The sequence below is a fragment of the Salvelinus alpinus genome, chromosome 1 (assembly GCF_045679555.1).
Source record: "Salvelinus alpinus chromosome 1, SLU_Salpinus.1, whole genome shotgun sequence".
NCBI classification, from domain to species: domain Eukaryota; kingdom Metazoa; phylum Chordata; class Actinopteri; order Salmoniformes; family Salmonidae; genus Salvelinus; species Salvelinus alpinus.
Genome location: NC_092086.1, coordinates 4,982,305 through 5,007,304, shown reverse-complemented (window position 1 = coordinate 5,007,304; position 25,000 = coordinate 4,982,305). Strand labels below are relative to the sequence as shown.

Here is a 25,000-nt window from a genome sequence, read left to right as displayed (position 1 = left end):
TTCATTTGGACTGTGCCACATATATATTGTCCTGGTCATAGCAGGGTCGTCATGGAGATACCTAGTCAGTTGTCATGGTGATATGGTATGGAACCTCAGCAATGGGGTTAGACGTTCACATGGAGGAAAGGAGACAGGGGGATACCTAGTCAGTTGTCATGGAGATACCTAGTCAGTTGTCATGGAGATACCTAGTCAGTTGTCATGGAGATACCTAGTCAGTTGTCATGGAGATACGGTATGGTACCTCAGCTATGAGGTTAGACGTTCACATGGAGGATAGGAGACAGGGGGATACCTAGTCAGTTGTCATGGAGATACCTAGTCAGTTGTCATGGAGATACAGTATGGAACCTCAGCTATGAGGTTAGACGTTCACATGGAGGAAAGGAGACAGGAGGATACCTAGTCAGTTGTCATGGAGATACCTAGTCAGTTGTCATGGAGATACAGTATGGAACCTCAGCTATGAGGTTAGACGTTCACATGGAGGATAGGAGACAGGGGGATACCTAGTCAGTTGTCATGGAGATACCTAGTCAGTTGTCATGGAGATACCTAGTCAGTTGTCATGGAGATACCTAGTCAGTTGTACAACAGAATGCATTCAACTGAAATAAGTCTTCCGCATTTAACCCCCAACCCCTTCTGAATCAGCTCTAGCGTTTCGGGGGGAACTTTGGTCTTCTTTCCCTGAAGCTGGAGAGCCAGAGTTGGGGTTTTTCCAGAGCTAGCCAGACTGACTACTAACTAGGGTTGCAACGTTTCCGGGAAACTTTCCCATAATTCCCTGGTTGTCCAGGAATCTTGGTTGGAGGATTCCCGGATGTCCAGCTAATTCCCCCGTAATTCCAGGGATCTTGGTTGGAGGATTCACGGATGTCCAGCTAATACCCCCGTAATTCCAGGGTTCTTCTAACCACGATTTCTGGAAAACCAGGGAATTTTGGGGAAGTTACCGGAATTATGCAACCTTAAGAAAAAGACATAGAGAGGGTTTAATAATGGGCAGTTATAGAGGACAGGAGGTTATAGAGGACAGGAGGTTATAGAGGACAGGAGGTTATAGAGGACAGGAGGTTATAGAGGACAGGAGGTTATAGAGGACAGGAGGTTATAGAGGACAGGATGTTATAGAGGACAGGAGGTTATAGAGGACAGGAGGTTATAGAGGACAGGATGTTATAGAGGACAGGAGGTTATAGAGGACAGGAGGTTATAGAGGACAGGATGTTATAGAGGACAGGAGGTTATAGAGGACAGGAGGTTATAGAGGACAGGATGTTATAGAGGACAGGATGTTATAGAGGACAGGAGGTTATAGAGGACAGGAGGTTATAGAGGACAGGAGGTTATAGAGGACAGGAGGTTATAGAGGACAGGAGGTTATAGAGGACAGGATGTTATAGAGGACAGGATGTTATAGAGGACAGGAGGTTATAGAGGACAGGAGGTTATAGAGGACAGGAGGTTATAGAGGACAGGAGGTTATAGAGGACAGGAGGTTATAGAGGACAGGAGGTTATAGAGGACAGGAGGTTATAGAGGACAGGAGGTTATAGAGGACAGGAGGTTATAGAGGACAGGAGGTTATAGAGGACAGGAGGTTATAGAGGACAGGAGGTTATAGAGGACAGGAGGTTATAGAGGACAGGAGGTTATAGAGGACAGGAGGTTATAGAGGACAGGAGGTTATAGAGGACAGGAGGTTATAGAGGACAGGAGGTTATAGAGGACAGGAGGTTATAGAGGACAGGAGGTTATAGAGGACAGGAGGTTATAGAGGACAGGAGGTAATAGAGGACAGGAGGTTATAGAGGACAGGATGTTATAGAGGACAGGAGGTTATAGAGGACAGGAGGTTATAGAGGACAGGAGGTTATAGAGGACAGGATGTTATAGAGGACAGGAGGTTATAGAGGACAGGAGGTTATAGAGGACAGGATGTTATAGAGGACAGGATGTTATAGAGGACAGGAGGTTATAGAGGACAGGAGGTTATAGAGGACAGGAGGTTATAGAGGACAGGAGGTTATAGAGGACAGGAGGTTATAGAGGACAGGATGTTATAGAGGACAGGAGGTTATAGAGGACAGGAGGTTATAGAGGACAGGAGGTTATAGAGGACAGGAGGTTATAGAGGACAGGAGGTTATAGAGGACAGGAGGTTATAGAGGACAGGATGTTATAGAGGACAGGAGGTTATAGAGGACAGGAGGTTATAGAGGACAGGAGGTTATAGAGGACAGGAGGTTATAGAGGACAGGATGTTATAGAGGACAGGAGGTTATAGAGGACAGGAGGTTATAGAGGACAGGATGTTATAGAGGACAGGAGGTTATAGAGGACAGGAGGTTATAGAGGACAGGAGGTTATAGAGGACAGGATGTTATAGAGGACAGGAGGTTATAGAGGACAGGAGGTTATAGAGGACAGGATGTTATAGAGGACAGGAGGTTATAGAGGACAGGAGGTTATAGAGGACAGGAGGTTATAGAGGACAGGATGTTATAGAGGACAGGATGTTATAGAGGACAGGATGTTATAGAGGACAGGAGGTTATAGAGGACAGGAGGTTATAGAGGACAGGAGGTTATAGAGGACAGGAGGTTATAGAGGACAGGATGTTATAGAGGACAGGATGTTATAGAGGACAGGAGGTTATAGAGGACAGGAGGTTATAGAGGACAGGAGGTTATAGAGGACAGGAGGTTATAGAGGACAGGAGGTTATAGAGGACAGGAGGTAATAGAGGACAGGAGGTTATAGAGGACAGGAGGTTATAGAGGACAGGAGGTTATAGAGGACAGGATGTTATAGAGGACAGGATGTTATAGAGGACAGGAGGTTATAGAGGACAGGAGGTTATAGAGGACAGGAGGTTATAGAGGACAGGATGTTATAGAGGACAGGAGGTTATAGAGGACAGGAGGTTATAGAGGACAGGATGTTATAGAGGACAGGAGGTTATAGAGGACAGGAGGTTATAGAGGACAGGAGGTTATAGAGGACAGGAGGTTATAGAGGACAGGAGGTTATAGAGGACAGGATGTTATAGAGGACAGGAGGTTATAGAGGACAGGAGGTTATAGAGGACAGGATGTTATAGAGGACAGGAGGTTATAGAGGACAGGAGGTTATAGAGGACAGGAGGTTATAGAGGACAGGAGGTTTAATAATGGGCAGTTATAGAGGACAGGAGGTTATAGAGGACAGGAGGTTATAGAGGACAGGAGGTTATAGAGGACAGGAGGTTATAGAGGACAGGATGTTATAGAGGACAGGAGGTTATAGAGGACAGGAGGTTATAGAGGACAGGAGGTTATAGAGGACAGGAGGTTATAGAGGACAGGATGTTATAGAGGACAGGAGGTTATAGAGGACAGGAGGTTATAGAGGACAGGAGGTTATAGAGGACAGGAGGTTATAGAGGACAGGAGGTTATAGAGGACAGGATGTTATAGAGGACAGGAGGTTATAGAGGACAGGAGGTTATAGAGGACAGGAGGTTATAGAGGACAGGAGGTTATAGAGGACAGGAGGTTATAGAGGACAGGAGGTTATAGAGGACAGGATGTTATAGAGGACAGGAGGTTATAGAGGACAGGAGGTTATAGAGGACAGGAGGTTATAGAGGACAGGAGGTTATAGAGGACAGGAGGTTATAGAGGACAGGAGGTTATAGAGGACAGGAGGTTATAGAGGACAGGAGGTTATAGAGGACAGGAGGTTATAGAGGACAGGAGATTATAGAGGACAGGATGTTATAGAGGACAGGAGGTTATAGAGGACAGGAGGTTATAGAGGACAGGAGGTTATAGAGGACAGGATGTTATAGAGGACAGGAGGTTATAGAGGACAGGAGGTTATAGAGGACAGGAGGTTATAGAGGACAGGAGGTTATAGAGGACAGGAGGTTATAGAGGACAGGAGGTTATAGAGGACAGGAGGTTATAGAGGACAGGAGGTTATAGAGGACAGGAGGTTATAGAGGACAGGAGGTTATAGAGGACAGGAGGTTATAGAGGACAGGAGGTTATAGAGGACAGGAGGTTATAGAGGACAGGAGGTTATAGAGGACAGGAGGTTATAGAGGACAGGATGTTATAGAGGACAGGAGGTTATAGAGGACAGGAGGTTATAGAGGACAGGAGGTTATAGAGGACAGGAGGTTATAGAGGACAGGAGGTTATAGAGGACAGGAGGTTATAGAGGACAGGATGTTATAGAGGACAGGAGGTTATAGAGGACAGGAGGTTATAGAGGACAGGATGTTATAGAGGACAGGAGGTTATAGAGGACAGGAGGTTATAGAGGACAGGAGGTTATAGAGGACAGGAGGTTATAGAGGACAGGATGTTATAGAGGACAGGAGGTTATAGAGGACAGGAGGTTATAGAGGACAGGAGGTTATAGAGGACAGGAGGTTATAGAGGACAGGATGTTATAGAGGACAGGAGGTTATAGAGGACAGGAGGTTATAGAGGACAGGAGGTTATAGAGGACAGGATGTTATAGAGGACAGGAGGTTATAGAGGACAGGAGGTTTAATAATGGGCAGTTATAGAGGACAGGAGGTTTAATAATGGGCAGTTATAGAGGACAGGAGGTTTAATAATGGGCAGTTATAGAGGACAGGAGGTTTAATAATGGGCAGTTATAGAGGACAGGAGGTTTAATAATGGGCAGTTATAGAGGACAGGAGGTTTAATAATGGGCAGTTATAGAGGACAGGAGGTTTAATAATGGGCAGTTATAGAGGACAGGAGGTTATAGAGGACAGGAGGTTTAATAATGGGCAGTTATAGAGAACAGGAGGTTAAAGAGGACAGGAGGTTTAATAATGGGCAGTTATAGAGGACAGGAGGTTTAATAATGGGCAGTTATAGAGGACAGGAGGTTAAAGAGGACAGGAGGTTTAATAATGGGCAGTTATAGAGGACAGGAGGTTTAATAATGGGCAGTTATAGAGGACAGGAGGTTTAATAATGGGCAGTTATAGAGGACAGGAGGTTTAATAATGGGCAGTTATAGAGGACAGTAGGTTTAATAATGGGCAGTTATAGAGGACAGGAGGTTTAATAATGGGCAGTTATAGAGGACAGTAGGTTTAATAATGGGCAGTTATAGAGGACAGGAGGTTTAATAATGGGCAGTTATAGGGGACAGGAGGTTTAATAATGGGCAGTTATAGAGGACAGGAGGTTTAATAATGGGCAGTTATAGAGGACAGTAGGTTTAATAATGGGCAGTTATAGAGGACAGGAGGTTATAGAGGACAGGAGGTTTAATAATGGGCAGTAGTATAGAGGACAGGAGGTTTAATAATGGGCAGTTATAGAGGACAGGAGGTTTAATAATGGGCAGTTATAGAGGACAGTAGGTTTAATAATGGGCAGTTATAGAGGACAGGAGGTTATAGAGGACAGGAGGTTTAATAATGGGCAGTAGTATAGAGGACAGGAGGTTTAATAATGGGCAGTTATAGAGGACAGGAGGTTATAGAGGACAGGAGGTTTAATAATGGGCAGTTATAGAGGACAGGAGGTTTAATAATGGGCAGTTATAGAGGACAGGAGGTTTAATAATGGGCAGTTATAGAGGACAGGAGGTTTAATAATTGGCAGTTATAGAGGACAGGAGGTTTAATAATGGGCAGTTATAGAGGACAGGAGGTTTAATAATGGGCAGTTATAGAGGACAGGAGGTTTAATAATTGGCAGTTATAGAGGACAGGAGGTTTAATAATGGGCAGTTATAGAGGACAGGAGGTTTAATAATGGGCAGTTATAGAGGACAGGAGGTTTAATAATGGGCAGTTATAGAGGACAGGAGGTTTAATAATGGGCAGTTGTAGAGGACAGGAGGTTTAATAATGGGCAGTTATAGAGGACAGGAGGTTTAATAATGGGCAGTTATAGAGGACAGGAGGTTTAATAATGGGCAGTTATAGAGGACAGGAGGTTTAATAATGGGCAGTTATAGAGGACAGGAGGTTTAATAATGGGCAGTTATAGAGGACAGGAGGTTTAATAATGGGCAGTTATAGAGGACAGGAGGTTTAATAATGGGCAGTTATAGAGGACAGGAGGTTTAATAATGGGCAGTTATAGAGGACAGGAGGTTTAATAATGGGCAGTTATAGAGGACAGGAGGTTTAATAATGGGCAGTTATAGGGGACAGGAGGTTTAATAATGGGCAGTTATAGAGGACAGGAGGTTTAATAATGGGCAGTTATAGAGGACAGTAGGTTTAATAATGGGCAGTTATAGAGGACAGGAGGTTATAGAGGACAGGAGGTTTAATAATGGGCAGTAGTATAGAGGACAGGAGGTTTAATAATGGGCAGTTATAGAGGACAGGAGGTTTAATAATGGGCAGTTATAGAGGACAGTAGGTTTAATAATGGGCAGTTATAGAGGACAGGAGGTTATAGAGGACAGGAGGTTTAATAATGGGCAGTAGTATAGAGGACAGGAGGTTTAATAATGGGCAGTTATAGAGGACAGGAGGTTATAGAGGACAGGAGGTTTAATAATGGGCAGTTATAGAGGACAGGAGGTTTAATAATGGGCAGTTATAGAGGACAGGAGGTTTAATAATGGGCAGTTATAGAGGACAGGAGGTTTAATAATTGGCAGTTATAGAGGACAGGAGGTTTAATAATGGGCAGTTATAGAGGACAGGAGGTTTAATAATGGGCAGTTATAGAGGACAGTAGGTTTAATAATGGGCAGTTATAGAGGACAGGAGGTTTAATAATGGGCAGTTATAGAGGACAGGAGGTTTAATAATTGGCAGTTATAGAGGACAGGAGGTTTAATAATGGGCAGTTATAGAGGACAGGAGGTTTAATAATGGGCAGTTATAGAGGACAGGAGGTTTAATAATGGGCAGTTATAGAGGACAGGAGGTTTAATAATGGGCAGTTGTAGAGGACAGGAGGTTTAATAATGGGCAGTTATAGAGGACAGGAGGTTTAATAATGGGCAGTTATAGAGGACAGGAGGTTTAATAATGGGCAGTTATAGAGGACAGGAGGTTTAATAATGGGCAGTTATAGAGGACAGGAGGTTTAATAATGGGCAGTTATAGAGGACAGGAGGTTTAATAATGGGCAGTTATAGAGGACAGGAGGTTTAATAATGGGCAGTTATAGAGGACAGGAGGTTTAATAATGGGCAGTTATAGAGGACAGGAGGTTTAATAATGGGCAGTTATAGAGGACAGGAGGTTTAATAATGGGCAGTTATAGAGGACAGGAGGTTTAATAATGGGCAGTTAAAGAGGACAGGAGGTTTAATAATGGGCAGTTATAGAGGACAGGAGGTTTAATAATGGGCAGTTATAGAGGACAGGAGGTTTAATAATGGGCAGTTATAGAGGACAGGAGGTTTAATAATGGGCAGTTATAGAGGACAGGAGGTTATAGAGGACAGGAGGTTTAATAATGGGCAGTTATAGAGAACAGGAGGTTAAAGAGGACAGGAGGTTTAATAATGGGCAGTTATAGAGGACAGGAGGTTTAATAATGGGCAGTTATAGAGGACAGGAGGTTAAAGAGGACAGGAGGTTTAATAATGGGCAGTTATAGAGGACAGGAGGTTTAATAATGGGCAGTTATAGAGGACAGGAGGTTTAATAATGGGCAGTTATAGAGGACAGGAGGTTTAATAATGGGCAGTTATAGAGGACAGGAGGTTTAATAATGGGCAGTTATAGAGGACATGAGGTTTAATAATGGGCAGTTATAGAGGACAGTAGGTTTAATAATGGGCAGTTATAGAGGACAGGAGGTTTAATAATGGGCAGTTATAGGGGACAGGAGGTTTAATAATGGGCAGTTATAGAGGACAGGAGGTTTAATAATGGGCAGTTATAGAGGACAGTAGGTTTAATAATGGGCAGTTATAGAGGACAGGAGGTTATAGAGGACAGGAGGTTTAATAATGGGCAGTAGTATAGAGGACAGGAGGTTTAATAATGGGCAGTTATAGAGGACAGGAGGTTTAATAATGGGCAGTTATAGAGGACAGGAGGTTTAATAATGGGCAGTTATAGAGGACAGGAGGTTTAATAATGGGCAGTTATAGAGGACAGGAGGTTTAATAATGGGCAGTTATAGAGGACAGGAGGTTTAATAATGGGCAGTTATAGAGGACAGGAGGTTTAATAATGGGCAGTTATAGAGGACAGGAGGTTTAATAATGGGCAGTTATAGAGGACAGGAGGTTATAGAGGACAGGAGGTTTAATAATGGGCAGTTATAGAGAACAGGAGGTTAAAGAGGACAGGAGGTTTAATAATGGGCAGTTATAGAGGACAGGAGGTTTAATAATGGGCAGTTATAGAGGACAGGAGGTTAAAGAGGACAGGAGGTTTAATAATGGGCAGTTATAGAGGACAGGAGGTTTAATAATGGGCAGTTATAGAGGACAGGAGGTTTAATAATGGGCAGTTATAGAGGACAGGAGGTTTAATAATGGGCAGTTATAGAGGACAGTAGGTTTAATAATGGGCAGTTATAGAGGACAGGAGGTTTAATAATGGGCAGTTATAGAGGACAGTAGGTTTAATAATGGGCAGTTATAGAGGACAGGAGGTTTAATAATGGGCAGTTATAGGGGACAGGAGGTTTAATAATGGGCAGTTATAGAGGACAGGAGGTTTAATAATGGGCAGTTATAGAGGACAGTAGGTTTAATAATGGGCAGTTATAGAGGACAGGAGGTTATAGAGGACAGGAGGTTTAATAATGGGCAGTAGTATAGAGGACAGGAGGTTTAATAATGGGCAGTTATAGAGGACAGGAGGTTTAATAATGGGCAGTTATAGAGGACAGTAGGTTTAATAATGGGCAGTTATAGAGGACAGGAGGTTATAGAGGACAGGAGGTTTAATAATGGGCAGTAGTATAGAGGACAGGAGGTTTAATAATGGGCAGTTATAGAGGACAGGAGGTTTAATAATGGGCAGTTATAGAGGACAGGAGGTTTAATAATGGGCAGTTATAGAGGACAGGAGGTTTAATAATGGGCAGTTATAGAGGACAGGAGGTTTAATAATGGGCAGTTATAGAGGACAGGAGGTTTAATAATGGGCAGTTATAGAGGACAGGAGGTTTAATAATGGGCAGTTATAGAGGACAGGAGGTTTAATAATTGGCAGTTATAGAGGACAGGAGGTTTAATAATGGGCAGTTATAGAGGACAGGAGGTTTAATAATGGGCAGTTATAGAGGACAGGAGGTTTAATAATTGGCAGTTATAGAGGACAGGAGGTTTAATAATGGGCAGTTATAGAGGACAGGAGGTTTAATAATGGGCAGTTATAGAGGACAGGAGGTTTAATAATGGGCAGTTATAGAGGACAGGAGGTTTAATAATGGGCAGTTGTAGAGGACAGGAGGTTTAATAATGGGCAGTTATAGAGGACAGGAGGTTTAATAATGGGCAGTTATAGAGGACAGGAGGTTTAATAATGGGCAGTTATAGAGGACAGGAGGTTTAATAATGGGCAGTTATAGAGGACAGGAGGTTTAATAATGGGCAGTTATAGAGGACAGGAGGTTTAATAATGGGCAGTTATAGAGGACAGGAGGTTTAATAATGGGCAGTTATAGAGGACAGGAGGTTTAATAATGGGCAGTTATAGAGGACAGGAGGTTTAATAATGGGCAGTTATAGAGGACAGGAGGTTTAATAATGGGCAGTTATAGGGGACAGGAGGTTTAATAATGGGCAGTTATAGAGGACAGGAGGTTTAATAATGGGCAGTTATAGAGGACAGTAGGTTTAATAATGGGCAGTTATAGAGGACAGGAGGTTATAGAGGACAGGAGGTTTAATAATGGGCAGTAGTATAGAGGACAGGAGGTTTAATAATGGGCAGTTATAGAGGACAGGAGGTTTAATAATGGGCAGTTATAGAGGACAGTAGGTTTAATAATGGGCAGTTATAGAGGACAGGAGGTTATAGAGGACAGGAGGTTTAATAATGGGCAGTAGTATAGAGGACAGGAGGTTTAATAATGGGCAGTTATAGAGGACAGGAGGTTATAGAGGACAGGAGGTTTAATAATGGGCAGTTATAGAGGACAGGAGGTTTAATAATGGGCAGTTATAGAGGACAGGAGGTTTAATAATGGGCAGTTATAGAGGACAGGAGGTTTAATAATTGGCAGTTATAGAGGACAGGAGGTTTAATAATGGGCAGTTATAGAGGACAGGAGGTTTAATAATGGGCAGTTATAGAGGACAGTAGGTTTAATAATGGGCAGTTATAGAGGACAGGAGGTTTAATAATGGGCAGTTATAGAGGACAGGAGGTTTAATAATTGGCAGTTATAGAGGACAGGAGGTTTAATAATGGGCAGTTATAGAGGACAGGAGGTTTAATAATGGGCAGTTATAGAGGACAGGAGGTTTAATAATGGGCAGTTATAGAGGACAGGAGGTTTAATAATGGGCAGTTGTAGAGGACAGGAGGTTTAATAATGGGCAGTTATAGAGGACAGGAGGTTTAATAATGGGCAGTTATAGAGGACAGGAGGTTTAATAATGGGCAGTTATAGAGGACAGGAGGTTTAATAATGGGCAGTTATAGAGGACAGGAGGTTTAATAATGGGCAGTTATAGAGGACAGGAGGTTTAATAATGGGCAGTTATAGAGGACAGGAGGTTTAATAATGGGCAGTTATAGAGGACAGGAGGTTTAATAATGGGCAGTTATAGAGGACAGGAGGTTTAATAATGGGCAGTTATAGAGGACAGGAGGTTTAATAATGGGCAGTTATAGAGGACAGGAGGTTTAATAATGGGCAGTTAAAGAGGACAGGAGGTTTAATAATGGGCAGTTATAGAGGACAGGAGGTTTAATAATGGGCAGTTATAGAGGACAGGAGGTTTAATAATGGGCAGTTATAGAGGACAGGAGGTTTAATAATGGGCAGTTATAGAGGACAGGAGGTTATAGAGGACAGGAGGTTTAATAATGGGCAGTTATAGAGAACAGGAGGTTAAAGAGGACAGGAGGTTTAATAATGGGCAGTTATAGAGGACAGGAGGTTTAATAATGGGCAGTTATAGAGGACAGGAGGTTAAAGAGGACAGGAGGTTTAATAATGGGCAGTTATAGAGGACAGGAGGTTTAATAATGGGCAGTTATAGAGGACAGGAGGTTTAATAATGGGCAGTTATAGAGGACAGGAGGTTTAATAATGGGCAGTTATAGAGGACAGGAGGTTTAATAATGGGCAGTTATAGAGGACATGAGGTTTAATAATGGGCAGTTATAGAGGACAGTAGGTTTAATAATGGGCAGTTATAGAGGACAGGAGGTTTAATAATGGGCAGTTATAGGGGACAGGAGGTTTAATAATGGGCAGTTATAGAGGACAGGAGGTTTAATAATGGGCAGTTATAGAGGACAGTAGGTTTAATAATGGGCAGTTATAGAGGACAGGAGGTTATAGAGGACAGGAGGTTTAATAATGGGCAGTAGTATAGAGGACAGGAGGTTTAATAATGGGCAGTTATAGAGGACAGGAGGTTTAATAATGGGCAGTTATAGAGGACAGGAGGTTTAATAATGGGCAGTTATAGAGGACAGGAGGTTTAATAATGGGCAGTTATAGAGGACAGGAGGTTTAATAATGGGCAGTTATAGAGGACAGGAGGTTTAATAATGGGCAGTTATAGAGGACAGGAGGTTTAATAATGGGCAGTTATAGAGGACAGGAGGTTTAATAATGGGCAGTTATAGAGGACAGGAGGTTATAGAGGACAGGAGGTTTAATAATGGGCAGTTATAGAGAACAGGAGGTTAAAGAGGACAGGAGGTTTAATAATGGGCAGTTATAGAGGACAGGAGGTTTAATAATGGGCAGTTATAGAGGACAGGAGGTTAAAGAGGACAGGAGGTTTAATAATGGGCAGTTATAGAGGACAGGAGGTTTAATAATGGGCAGTTATAGAGGACAGGAGGTTTAATAATGGGCAGTTATAGAGGACAGGAGGTTTAATAATGGGCAGTTATAGAGGACAGTAGGTTTAATAATGGGCAGTTATAGAGGACAGGAGGTTTAATAATGGGCAGTTATAGAGGACAGTAGGTTTAATAATGGGCAGTTATAGAGGACAGGAGGTTTAATAATGGGCAGTTATAGGGGACAGGAGGTTTAATAATGGGCAGTTATAGAGGACAGGAGGTTTAATAATGGGCAGTTATAGAGGACAGTAGGTTTAATAATGGGCAGTTATAGAGGACAGGAGGTTATAGAGGACAGGAGGTTTAATAATGGGCAGTAGTATAGAGGACAGGAGGTTTAATAATGGGCAGTTATAGAGGACAGGAGGTTTAATAATGGGCAGTTATAGAGGACAGTAGGTTTAATAATGGGCAGTTATAGAGGACAGGAGGTTATAGAGGACAGGAGGTTTAATAATGGGCAGTAGTATAGAGGACAGGAGGTTTAATAATGGGCAGTTATAGAGGACAGGAGGTTATAGAGGACAGGAGGTTTAATAATGGGCAGTTATAGAGGACAGGAGGTTTAATAATGGGCAGTTATAGAGGACAGGAGGTTTAATAATGGGCAGTTATAGAGGACAGGAGGTTTAATAATTGGCAGTTATAGAGGACAGGAGGTTTAATAATGGGCAGTTATAGAGGACAGGAGGTTTAATAATGGGCAGTTATAGAGGACAGTAGGTTTAATAATGGGCAGTTATAGAGGACAGGAGGTTTAATAATGGGCAGTTATAGAGGACAGGAGGTTTAATAATTGGCAGTTATAGAGGACAGGAGGTTTAATAATGGGCAGTTATAGAGGACAGGAGGTTTAATAATGGGCAGTTATATAGGACAGGAGGTTTAATAATGGGCAGTTATAGAGGACAGGAGGTTTAATAATGGGCAGTTGTAGAGGACAGGAGGTTTAATAATGGGCAGTTATAGAGGACAGGAGGTTTAATAATGGGCAGTTATAGAGGACAGGAGGTTTAATAATGGGCAGTTATAGAGGACAGGAGGTTTAATAATGGGCAGTTATAGAGGACAGGAGGTTTAATAATGGGCAGTTATAGAGGACAGGAGGTTTAATAATGGGCAGTTATAGAGGACAGGAGGTTTAATAATGGGCAGTTATAGAGGACAGGAGGTTTAATAATGGGCAGTTATAGAGGACAGGAGGTTTAATAATGGGCAGTTATAGAGGACAGGAGGTTTAATAATGGGCAGTTATAGAGGACAGGAGGTTTAATAATGGGCAGTTATAGAGGACAGGAGGTTTAATAATGGGCAGTTATAGAGGACAGGAGGTTTAATAATGGGCAGTTATAGAGGACAGGAGGTTTAATAATGGGCAGTTATAGAGGACAGGAGGTTTAATAATGGGCAGTTATAGAGGACAGGAGGTTTAATAATGGGCAGTTATAGAGGACAGGAGGTTTAATAATGGGCAGTTATAGAGGACAGGAGGTTTAATAATGGGCAGTTATAGAGGACAGGAGGTTATAGAGGACAGGAGGTTTAATAATGGGCAGTTATAGAGAACAGGAGGTTAAAGAGGACAGGAGGTTTAATAATGGGCAGTAGTATAGAGGACAGGAGGTTTAATAATGGGCAGTTATAGAGGACAGGAGGTTTAATAATGGGCAGTTATAGAGGACAGGAGGTTATAGAGGACAGGAGGTTTAATAATGGGCAGTAGTATAGAGGACAGGAGGTTTAATAATGGGCAGTTATAGAGGACAGGAGGTTTAATAATGGGCAGTTATAGAGGACAGTAGGTTTAATAATGGGCAGTTATAGAGGACAGGAGGTTATAGAGGACAGGAGGTTTAATAATGGGCAGTAGTATAGAGGACAGGAGGTTTAATAATGGGCAGTTATAGAGGACAGGAGGTTATAGAGGACAGGAGGTTTAATAATGGGCAGTTATAGAGGACAGGAGGTTTAATAATGGGCAGTTATAGAGGACAGGAGGTTTAATAATGGGCAGTTATAGAGGACAGGAGGTTTAATAATTGGCAGTTATAGAGGACAGGAGGTTTAATAATGGGCAGTTATAGAGGACAGGAGGTTTAATAATGGGCAGTTATAGAGGACAGTAGGTTTAATAATGGGCAGTTATAGAGGACAGGAGGTTTAATAATGGGCAGTTATAGAGGACAGGAGGTTTAATAATTGGCAGTTATAGAGGACAGGAGGTTTAATAATGGGCAGTTATAGAGGACAGGAGGTTTAATAATGGGCAGTTATAGAGGACAGGAGGTTTAATAATGGGCAGTTATAGAGGACAGGAGGTTTAATAATGGGCAGTTGTAGAGGACAGGAGGTTTAATAATGGGCAGTTATAGAGGACAGGAGGTTTAATAATGGGCAGTTATAGAGGACAGGAGGTTTAATAATGGGCAGTTATAGAGGACAGGAGGTTTAATAATGGGCAGTTATAGAGGACAGGAGGTTTAATAATGGGCAGTTATAGAGGACAGGAGGTTTAATAATGGGCAGTTATAGAGGACAGGAGGTTTAATAATGGGCAGTTATAGAGGACAGGAGGTTTAATAATGGGCAGTTATAGAGGACAGGAGGTTTAATAATGGGCAGTTATAGAGGACAGGAGGTTTAATAATGGGCAGTTATAGAGGACAGGAGGTTTAATAATGGGCAGTTATAGAGGACAGGAGGTTTAATAATGGGCAGTTAAAGAGGACAGGAGGTTTAATAATGGGCAGTTATAGAGGACAGGAGGTTTAATAATGGGCAGTTATAGAGGACAGGAGGTTTAATAATGGGCAGTTATAGAGGACAGGAGGTTTAATAATGGGCAGTTATAGAGGACAGGAGGTTATAGAGGACAGGAGGTTTAATAATGGGCAGTTATAGAGAACAGGAGGTTAAAGAGGACAGGAGGTTTAATAATGGGCAGTTATAGAGGACAGGAGGTTTAATAATGGGCAGTTATAGAGGACAGGAGGTTAAAGAGGACAGGAGGTTTAATAATGGGCAGTTATAGAGGACAGGAGGTTTAATAATGGGCAGTTATAGAGGACAGGAGGTTTAATAATGGGCAGTTATAGAGGACAGGAGGTTTAATAATGGGCAGTTATAGAGGACAGGAGGTTTAATAATGGGCAGTTATAGAGGACATGAGGTTTAATAATGGGCAGTTATAGAGGACAGTAGGTTTAATAATGGGCAGTTATAGAGGACAGGAGGTTTAATAATGGGCAGTTATAGGGGACAGGAGGTTTAATAATGGGCAGTTATAGAGGACAGGAGGTTTAATAATGGGCAGTTATAGAGGACAGTAGGTTTAATAATGGGCAGTTATAGAGGACAGGAGGTTATAGAGGACAGGAGGTTTAATAATGGGCAGTAGTATAGAGGACAGGAGGTTTAATAATGGGCAGTTATAGAGGACAGGAGGTTTAATAATGGGCAGTTATAGAGGACAGGAGGTTTAATAATGGGCAGTTATAGAGGACAGGAGGTTTAATAATGGGCAGTTATAGAGGACAGGAGGTTTAATAATGGGCAGTTATAGAGGACAGGAGGTTTAATAATGGGCAGTTATAGAGGACAGGAGGTTTAATAATGGGCAGTTATAGAGGACAGGAGGTTTAATAATGGGCAGTTATAGAGGACAGGAGGTTATAGAGGACAGGAGGTTTAATAATGGGCAGTTATAGAGAACAGGAGGTTAAAGAGGACAGGAGGTTTAATAATGGGCAGTTATAGAGGACAGGAGGTTTAATAATGGGCAGTTATAAAGGACAGGAGGTTAAAGAGGACAGGAGGTTTAATAATGGGCAGTTATAGAGGACAGGAGGTTTAATAATGGGCAGTTATAGAGGACAGGAGGTTTAATAATGGGCAGTTATAGAGGACAGGAGGTTTAATAATGGGCAGTTATAGAGGACAGTAGGTTTAATAATGGGCAGTTATAGAGGACAGGAGGTTTAATAATGGGCAGTTATAGAGGACAGTAGGTTTAATAATGGGCAGTTATAGAGGACAGGAGGTTTAATAATGGGCAGTTATAGGGGACAGGAGGTTTAATAATGGGCAGTTATAGAGGACAGGAGGTTTAATAATGGGCAGTTATAGAGGACAGTAGGTTTAATAATGGGCAGTTATAGAGGACAGGAGGTTATAGAGGACAGGAGGTTTAATAATGGGCAGTAGTATAGAGGACAGGAGGTTTAATAATGGGCAGTTATAGAGGACAGGAGGTTTAATAATGGGCAGTTATAGAGGACAGTAGGTTTAATAATGGGCAGTTATAGAGGACAGGAGGTTATAGAGGACAGGAGGTTTAATAATGGGCAGTAGTATAGAGGACAGGAGGTTTAATAATGGGCAGTTATAGAGGACAGGAGGTTATAGAGGACAGGAGGTTTAATAATGGGCAGTTATAGAGGACAGGAGGTTTAATAATGGGCAGTTATAGAGGACAGGAGGTTTAATAATGGGCAGTTATAGAGGACAGGAGGTTTAATAATTGGCAGTTATAGAGGACAGGAGGTTTAATAATGGGCAGTTATAGAGGACAGGAGGTTTAATAATGGGCAGTTATAGAGGACAGTAGGTTTAATAATGGGCAGTTATAGAGGACAGGAGGTTTAATAATGGGCAGTTATAGAGGACAGGAGGTTTAATAATTGGCAGTTATAGAGGACAGGAGGTTTAATAATGGGCAGTTATAGAGGACAGGAGGTTTAATAATGGGCAGTTATAGAGGACAGGAGGTTTAATAATGGGCAGTTATAGAGGACAGGAGGTTTAATAATGGGCAGTTGTAGAGGACAGGAGGTTTAATAATGGGCAGTTATAGAGGACAGGAGGTTTAATAATGGGCAGTTATAGAGGACAGGAGGTTTAATAATGGGCAGTTATAGAGGACAGGAGGTTTAATAATGGGCAGTTATAGAGGACAGGAGGTTTAATAATGGGCAGTTATAGAGGACAGGAGGTTTAATAATGGGCAGTTATAGAGGACAGGAGGTTTAATAATGGGCAGTTATAGAGGACAGGAGGTTTAATAATGGGCAGTTATAGAGGACAGGAGGTTTAATAATGGGCAGTTATAGAGGACAGGAGGTTTAATAATGGGCAGTTATAGAGGACAGGAGGTTTAATAATGGGCAGTTATAGAGGACAGGAGGTTTAATAATGGGCAGTTAAAGAGGACAGGAGGTTTAATAATGGGCAGTTATAGAGGACAGGAGGTTTAATAATGGGCAGTTATAGAGGACAGGAGGTTTAATAATGGGCAGTTATAGAGGACAGGAGGTTTAATAATGGGCAGTTATAGAGGACAGGAGGTTATAGAGGACAGGAGGTTTAATAATGGGCAGTTATAGAGAACAGGAGGTTAAAGAGGACAGGAGGTTTAATAATGGGCAGTTATAGAGGACAGGAGGTTTAATAATGGGCAGTTATAGAGGACAGGAGGTTAAAGAGGACAGGAGGTTTAATAATGGGCAGTTATAGAGGACAGGAGGTTTAATAATGGGCAGTTATAGAGGACAGGAGGTTTAATAATGGGCAGTTATAGAGGACAGGAGGTTTAATAATGGGCAGTTATAGAGGACAGGAGGTTTAATAATGGGCAGTTATAGAGGACATGAGGTTTAATAATGGGCAGTTATAGAGGACAGTAGGTTTAATAATGGGCAGTTATAGAGGACAGGAGGTTTAATAATGGGCAGTTATAGGGGACAGGAGGTTTAATAATGGGCAGTTATAGAGGACAGGAGGTTTAATAATGGGCAGTTATAGAGGACAGTAGGTTTAATAATGGGCAGTTATAGAGGACAGGAGGTTATAGAGGACAGGAGGTTTAATAATGGGCAGTAGTATAGAGGACAGGAGGTTTAATAATGGGCAGTTATAGAGGACAGGAGGTTTAATAATGGGCAGTTATAGAGGACAGTAGGTTTAATAATGGGCAGTTATAGAGGACAGGAGGTTATAGAGGACAGGAGGTTTAATAATGGGCAGTAGTATAGAGGACAGGAGGTTTAATAATGGGCAGTTATAGAGGACAGGAGGTTATAGAGGACAGGAGGTTTAATAATGGGCAGTTATAGAGGACAGGAGGTTTAATAATGGGCAGTTATAGAGGACAGGAGGTTTAATAATGGGCAGTTATAGAGGACAGGAGGTTTAATAATTGGCAGTTATAGAGGACAGGAGGTTTAATAATGGGCAGTTATAGAGAACAGGAGGTTTAATAATGGGCAGTTATAGAGGACAGGAGGTTTAATAATTGGCAGTTATAGAGGACAGGAGGTTTAATAATGGGCAGTTATAGAGGACAGGAGGTTTAATAATTGGCAGTTATAGAGGACAGGAGGTTTAATAATGGGCAGTTATAGAGGACAGGAGGTTTAATAATGGGCAGTTATAGAGGACAGGAGGTTTAATAATGGGCAGTTATAGAGGACAGGAGGTTTAATAATGGGCAGTTGTAGAGGACAGGAGGTTTAATAATGGGCAGTTATAGAGGACAGGAGGTTTAATAATGGGCAGTTATAGAGGACAGGAGGTTTAATAATGGGCAGTTATAGAGGACAGGAGGTTTAATAATGGGCAGTTATAGAGGACAGGAGGTTTAATAATGGGCAGTTATAGAGGACAGGAGGTTTAATAATGGGCAGTTATAGAGGACAGGAGGTTTAATAATGGGCAGTTATAGAGGACAGGAGGTTTAATAATGGGCAGTTATAGAGGACAGGAGGTTTAATAATGGGCAGTTATAGAGGACAGGAGGTTTAATAATGGGCAGTTATAGAGGACAGGAGGTTTAATAATGGGCAGTTATAGAGGACAGGAGGTTTAATAATGGGCAGTTATAGAGGACAGGAGGTTTAATAATGGGCAGTTATAGAGGACAGGAGGTTTAATAATGGGCAGTTATAGAGGACAGGAGGTTTAATAATGGGCAGTTATAGAGGACAGGAGGTTTAATAATGGGCAGTTATAGAGGACAGGAGGTTTAATAATGGGCAGTTATAGAGGACAGGAGGTTTAATAATGGGCAGTTATAGAGGACAGGAGGTTTAATAATGGGCAGTTATAGAGGACAGGAGGTTTAATAATGGGCAGTAGTATAGAGGACAGGAGGTTTAATAATGGGCAGTTATAGAGGACAGGAGGTTTAATAATGGGCAGTTATAGAGGACAGGAGGTTTAATAATGGGCAGTTATAGAGGACAGGAGGTTTAATAATGGGCAGTAGTATAGAGGACAGGAGGTTTAATAATGGGCAGTTATAGAGGACAGGAGGTTTAATAATGGGCAGTTATAGAGGACAGGAGGTTTAATAATGGGCAGTTATAGAGGACAGGAGGTTTAATAATGGGCAGTTATAGAGGACAGGAGGTTTAATAATGGGCAGTTATAGAGGACAGGAGGTTTAATAATGGGCAGTTATAGAGGACAGGAGGTTTAATAATGGGCAGTTATAGAGGACAGGAGGTTTAATAATGGGCAGTAGTATAGAGGACAGGAGGTTTAATAATGGGCAGTTATAGAGGACAGGAGGTTTAATAATGGGCAGTTATAGAGGACAGGAGGTTTAATAATGGGCAGTTATAGAGGACAGGAGGTTTAATAATGGGCAGTTATAGAGGACAGGAGGTTTAATAATGGGCAGTTATAGAGGACAGGAGGTTTAATAATGGGCAGTTATAGAGGACAGGAGGTTTAATAATGGGCAGTAGTATAGAGGACAGGAGGTTTAATAATGGGCAGTAGTATAGAGGACAGGAGGTTTAATAATGGGCAGTAGTATAGAGGACAGGAGGTTTAATAATGGGCAGTTATAGAGTACAGGAGGTTTAATAATGGGCAGTTATTGAGGACAGGAGGTTTAATAATGGGCAGTTATAGAGGACAGGAGGTTTAATAATGGGCAGTTATAGAGGACAAGAGGTTTAATAATGGGCAGTTATAGAGGACAGGAGGTTTAATAATGGGCAGTAGTATAGAGGACAGGAGGTTTAATAATGGGCAGTTATAGAGGACAGGAGGTTTAATAATGGGCAGTTATAGAGGACAGGAGGTTTAATAATGGGCAGTTATAGAGGACAGGAGGTTTAATAATGGGCAGTTATAGAGGACAGGAGGTTTAATAATGGGCAGTTATAGAGGACAGGAGGTTTAATAATGGGCAGTTATAGAGGACAGGAGGTTTAATAATGGGCAGTAGTATAGAGGACAGGAGGTTTAATAATGGGCAGTAGTATAGAGGACAGGAGGTTTAATAATGGGCAGTAGTATAGAGGACAGGAGGTTTAATAATGGGCAGTTATAGAGGACAGGAGGTTTAATAATGGGCAGTTATAGAGGACAGGAGGTTTAATAATGGGCAGTTATAGAGGACAGGAGGTTTAATAATGGGCAGTTATAGAGGACAGGAGGTTTAATATTGGGCAGTTATAGAGGACAGGAGGTTTAATAATGGGCAGTTATAGAAGACAGGAGGTTTAATAATGGGCAGTTATAGAGGACAGGAGGTTTAATAATGGGCAGTTATAGAGGACAGGAGGTTTAATAATGGGCAGTTATAGAGGACAGGAGGTTTAATAATGGGCAGTTATAGAGGACAGGAGGTTTAATAATGGGCAGTTATAGAGGACAGGAGATTTAATAATGGGCAGTTATAGAGGACAGGAGGTTTAATAATGGGCAGTAGTATAGGGCATATATCCTTGTGTTTCTGCCAAAACGTGCTGTGTAGAAATTGAGCAGGGCTTCGATGTTTTTTAACGATAGCGTTAAATGTCTTCGACAACAACCAATATCTATATATCAAGCTATATAAATATACATCTGTTTCAAATGTTAATTTACAGTATGTCCTGTGAAACCATGTGTTCAGTATTGTAAACCAGCATAGAGAGAGAGAGAGAGAGAGAGAGAGCAGATCTATGTGTTTTAGTCGTAGACGTAGAATCTCTTCAAACGGGACCTAGAACCTCTAAACCGTCTGGCAATTTGACTGGTAGACTCCATGATTTTACACACACCGTTAATGGCTGCCAGTCCACCCATTATGACATCATTGACTGGAATGGGGAGGTCTGTTCTATAGATTCTATTTCTACGGTTGTATTTCTAGGATGCTGATGATGATCTCTGTGTCTCTCTGGACTGACTGAAGGAGTACCTTCCTGCATGATCTGTTACTATGATTTAAACAAACTGTAGAACAATGTACTATTTATTAGCAGTTTAACAGAGAGTTGGTCCAGTGTGTGTGCTTTTGTATAATATATATCTCTAGAATAGTATGCAATACAACTGCTTTACATGTGCCACAGTATTTTACAGAAAATATATATATATTCAATAAAATCAAAAAAATTATCTGATGTTTTTTTGGGGGGGGGGAATTGTTCTATGGAATGTTTGTGATTCTAGATTCTTTGTATTGTTCTATGCAATGTTTGTGATTCTAGATTCTTTGTTTGTATTGTTCTATGGAATGTTTGTGATTCTAGATTCTTTGTTTGTATTGTTCTATGGAATGTTTGTGATTCTAGATTCTTCGTTTGTATTGTTCTATGGAATGTTTGTGCTTCTACAGCCTTCATTTTGCTGTGTGTGTGTGTGTGTGTGTGTGTGTGTGTGTGTGTGTGTGTGTGTGTGTGTGTGTGTGTGTGTGTGTGTGTGTGTGTGTGTGTGTGTGTGTGTGTGTGTGTGTGTGTGTGTGTGTGTGTGTGTGTGTCAGTGATCCTACTTGATCTAATCTAATAATGAACGCTGATAGGTTCATGCGGTACTCACAACCAGGCTACTGCCAGCCAATAGGGTCTAGAGAGGGGCCGTCTTGTCTTAGGGTGACAGCCAATCAACTATCTTTATGCAGATTTAACCCTTGCAAAGGCTTCTGGGCTGTATCCAAGTCCGAATGTTAACTTTCCTTTTTCCATATCGTAAAACTCGTGTCAAAAAACCAGACCCACTTCACCACTTCAATGTATTTTGACAACGAGGTTTGATGTTCTCGGGGGTCGATTGAAAATGTGCTTTAAAGAGTTTTGAAAACATGAGCCATTTCGATGATCTGTCTTGCTTGAATCACCAAACAGTTCTCTGGTTAGGATTAAAATTAATTCTGTGTGTTTTTAAAATTCACAGCTTCTGTTTTAATAATAAAACAATTGTTTGAAACAACTAAGGAATTTTAGAGTTTAACTGTTCAGTCCCTCTCCACCAGTCCCTCCCCACCAGTCCCTCTCCACCAGTCCCTCTCCACCAGTCCAGTCCCTCCCCACCAGTCCCTCTCCACCAGTCCAGTCCCTCCTCACCAGTCCCTCCCCACCAGTCCAGTCCCTCCCCACCAGTCACTCCCCAACAGTCCCTCCCCACCAGTCCGGTCCCTCCCCACCAGTCCGGTCCCTCCCCACCAGTCCCTCCCCACCAGTCCAGACCCACCAGTCCAGACCCACCAGTCCAGTCCCTCCCCACCAGTTCAGTCCCTCCCCACGAGTCCCTCCCCACCAGTCCAGTCCCTCCCCACCAGTCCCTCCCCACCAGCCCCTCCCCACCAGTCCCTCCTCACCAGTCCCTCTCCACCAGTCCCTCCCCACCAGTCCAGTCCCTCCCCACGAGTCCCTCTCCACCAGTCCCTCACCACCTGTCCCTCCCCACCAGTCCCTCTCCACCAGTCTCTCCCCACCAGTCCCTCCCCACCAGTCCCTCCCCACCAGTCCAGTCCCTCCCCACCAGTCCCTCTCCACCAGTCCCTCCCCACCAGTCCCTCCCCACCAGTCCCTCTCCACCAGTCCCTCCCCACCAGTCCCTCTCCACCAGTCCCTCCCCACCTGTCCCTCCCCACCAGTCCCTCCCCACCAGTCCAGTCCCTCCCCACCAGTCCCTCTCCACCAGTCCCTCCCCACCAGTCCCTCCCCACCAGTCCCTCCCCACCAGTCCCTCCCCACCAGTCCCTCTCCACCAGTCCCTCTCCACCAGTCCCTCTCCACCTGTCCCTCCCCACCAGTCCAGTCCCTCCCCACCAGTCCCTCTCCACCAGTCCCTCTCCACCTGTCCCTCCCCACTAGTCCAGTCCCTCCCCACCAGTCCCTCCCCACCAGTCCCTCCCCACCTGTCCCTCCCCACCTGTCCCTCCCCACCAGTCCCTCCCCACCAGTCCAGTCCCTCCCCACCAGTCCCTCCCCACCAGTCCCTCTCCACCAGTCCCTCCCCACCAGTCCCTCCCCACCAGTCCCTCCCCACCAGTCCCTCCACCACCAGTCCCTCCCCACCAGTCCCTCCCCACCAGTCCAGTCCCTCCCCACCAGTCCCTCCCCACCAGTCCAGTCCCTCCCCACCAGTCCCTCTCCACCAGTCCCTCCCCACCAGTCCAGTCCCTCCCCACCAGTCCCTCTCCACCAGTCCCTCCCCACCAGTCCCTCCCCACCAGTCCCTCTCCACCAGTCCCTCCCCACCAGTCCCTCTCCACCAGTCCCTCTCCACCAGTCCCTCTCCACCTGTCCCTCCCCACCAGTCCAGTCCCTCCCCACCAGTCCCTCCCCACCAGTCCCTCTCCACCAGTCCCTCCCCACCAGTCCCTCCCCACCAGTCCCTCCCCACCAGTCCAGTCCCTCCCCACCAGTCCCTCTCCACCAGTCCCTCCCCACCAGTCCCTCCCCACCAGTCCCTCTCCACCAGTCCCTCCCCACCAGTCCCTCCCCACCAGTCCCTCCCCACCAGTCCCTCTCCACCAGTCCCTCTCCACCAGTCCCTCTCCACCTGTCCCTCCCCACCAGTCCAGTCCCTCCCCACCAGTCCCTCTCCACCAGTCCCTCTCCACCAGTCCCTCTCCACCTGTCCCTCCCCACCAGTCCAGTCCCTCCCCACAAGTCCCTCTCCACCAGTCCCTCTCCACCAGTCCCTCCCCACCAGTACACACAGACATACAGCCCCCCCATCCTGACTATCACGTTACAACATCAACCATTCTAGCAGGTTCAGGACATCGGATCATGGGGTATACATGTAGTTGTCATGCCAACACGGAACCCCCTTATGAGGGGTCACATTGACATCCTGGGGGTGTTATTTACATCCTATACGGAAGTCCCGCCCCCCTCATAATTCACAAGATTTGATTGATAGTTTGATAGAAGCCATCTTGTATGAACTATTGGAGGGAAATAAGCAGGAAATCTGGAATCTTACAACCAGATTTTTGGGAAAACCAGAGAATTTATTTAAAAGTTCCAAGATTTTTGCAACCCTAGTGTTAGTAATTTATGTTATTCTTTAATAACACAGACCCCAAATCAAATCAGGGGGAGGAACCTAGGTGTATTCAAGTAGGACAAATCATATAGGGAGGTATATGGTCATTCTCCCCTGTGGTTCTCTCCAGTGATTCTCTCTTCAGTGATTCTCTCCAGTGATTCTCTCTTCAGTGATTCTCTCTCCAGTGATTCTCTCCAGTGATTCTCTCTTCAGTGATTCTCTCCTCAGTGATTCTCTCCTCAGTGATTCTCTCCTGTGATTCTCTCCTGTGATTCTCTCCTGTGATTCTCTCCTGTGATTCTCTCCTGTGATTCTCTCTTCAGTGATTCTCTCCTCAGTGATTCTCTCCTCAGTGATTCTCTCCTGTGATTCTCTCCTGTGATTCTCTCTTCAGTGATTCTCTCCAGTGATTCTCTCTTCAGTGATTCTCTCCTCAGTGATTCTCTCCTCAGTGATTCTCTCCTCAGTGATTCTCTCCTGTGATTCTCTCCTCGGTGATTCTCTCCAGTGATTCTCTCTTCAGTGATTCTCTCCTCAGTGATTCTCTCCTCAGTGATTCTCTCCTCAGTGATTCTCTCCTGTGATTCTCTCCTGTGATTCTCTCCTGTGATTCTCTCCTCAGTGATTCTCTCCTCAGTGATTCTCTCCTTAGTGATTCTCTCCTGTGATTCTCTCCTCAGTGATTCTCTCCTCAGTGATTCTCTCCTGTGATTCTCTCCTCAGTGATTCTCTCCT

General features: G+C 43.5%; 1 protein-coding gene and 3 long non-coding RNA genes across 5 annotated transcripts in view; all 4 read left to right on the top strand.

Moving 5' to 3' along the window:
• LOC139569450 (protein kinase C beta type-like) overlaps positions 1 to 25,000 on the top strand; it is a 154,187-nt gene that overhangs the window by 116,097 nt on the left and 13,090 nt on the right. The window lies entirely within an intron of this gene.
• Positions 10,710 to 14,445, top strand: LOC139569434 (uncharacterized). 2 transcript variants are annotated; one of them, XR_011673908.1, is made up of 3 exons: positions 10,710 to 11,823; positions 12,114 to 12,968; positions 14,308 to 14,445. It is a non-coding gene; the product is annotated as an uncharacterized lncRNA (long non-coding RNA). The 2 variants fall into 2 exon arrangements; XR_011673909.1 differs by lacking the exon at positions 14,308 to 14,445 and having other exon boundaries at positions 12,114 to 12,680; positions 12,745 to 13,042.
• LOC139569423 (uncharacterized) lies at positions 17,073 to 18,124 on the top strand. Its single transcript, XR_011673907.1, has 2 exons — positions 17,073 to 17,348; positions 17,575 to 18,124. It is a non-coding gene; the product is annotated as an uncharacterized lncRNA (long non-coding RNA).
• LOC139569412 (uncharacterized) lies at positions 19,756 to 21,382 on the top strand. The gene is made up of 2 exons (XR_011673906.1): positions 19,756 to 20,237; positions 20,306 to 21,382. It is a non-coding gene; the product is annotated as an uncharacterized lncRNA (long non-coding RNA).